The sequence below is a fragment of the Ranitomeya imitator genome, chromosome 5 (assembly GCF_032444005.1).
Source record: "Ranitomeya imitator isolate aRanImi1 chromosome 5, aRanImi1.pri, whole genome shotgun sequence".
Lineage (NCBI taxonomy): Eukaryota > Metazoa > Chordata > Amphibia > Anura > Dendrobatidae > Ranitomeya > Ranitomeya imitator.
This window is the reverse complement of record NC_091286.1, coordinates 612,150,153-612,151,019: the sequence shown is the minus strand read 5'-3', so window position 1 is coordinate 612,151,019 and position 867 is coordinate 612,150,153. Positions and strand designations below refer to the sequence as shown.

The 867-nt window shown below is 65.5% G+C and overlaps 1 pseudogene; it reads left to right on the top strand.

Annotated features, from left to right (window-relative positions):
* The first annotated feature begins 394 nt into the window (after nt 1–394).
* On the top strand, nt 395–537 carry LOC138640120 (5.8S ribosomal RNA; annotated as a pseudogene).
* Nucleotides 538–867: the final 330 nt, after the last annotated feature.

The window sequence follows — 867 nt, the reverse complement described above, 5'->3', positions numbered from 1 at the left end:
GCGGGCGGGCGACGTCGGGAGGGTGCGGGGAGCCCCTCTCGCTCCGTCGCCCAGGAAAAAGACGCCCGGCCTCGCGCCGACGATTGTTGCCCTGCCGCTGCCTGCCGAGGAAAAATAAGAAGCCCCCCGCGTACGCGAAAGGCCGTCCCGGGTACCATTCTCCTGTGCGCTCACACACCCCTCCCCGGGGTATGTGGGTCTGGGCGGTAGGTTGAGAAGCCTCGAGCCCTCCTTTGTTCTCCTCCCCGCTGGAGGGAGGGACGGGGAGGCCGAGCGCCCGGACAACAGGGCCGAGATTTGAAAACAACCCTCCAAAGCATCCCAGTCTTTTGCGGCCGGCTGACACGAGAGTGAAAAGGGGGGCGCCTCCGAGTGTCCCCAAACCAGAAAGCGCGACTCTTAACGGTGGATCACTCGGCGCGCGTCGAAGAACGCAGCTAGCTGCGAGAATTAAGTGTGAATTGCAGGACACATCGACACTTCGAACGCACCTTGCGGCCCCGGGGTGCTCCCGGGGCTATGCCTGTCTGAGGGTTGCCCCTCCATCTATCGCCTCCATGGCGCAGCTGGGGTCCCCTCGCAAGGGTGACAACGAGGGAGGCCTGAGGCTCCGTGCCCTGATGGTCTCTTCTCCTTTATCCCTTACGTCCCCCCAAGGCCAGACTCACCTGCCCTGGGCCCACCTGATGGGGTTTACCATCGTCACTCCCCCCGTTGCGACGTGAAACCCTGTGGCGCAATGAAGGTGAAGGCCGGGGCGCTCCGGCCGAGGTGGGATCCCGCCGCCCGCTCCGGGGGGTTGACACGGCGGGTGCACCATCGGCCCGCCTCTGTCGGGGAGGTGGAGCATGAGTGCGCGATAGGACC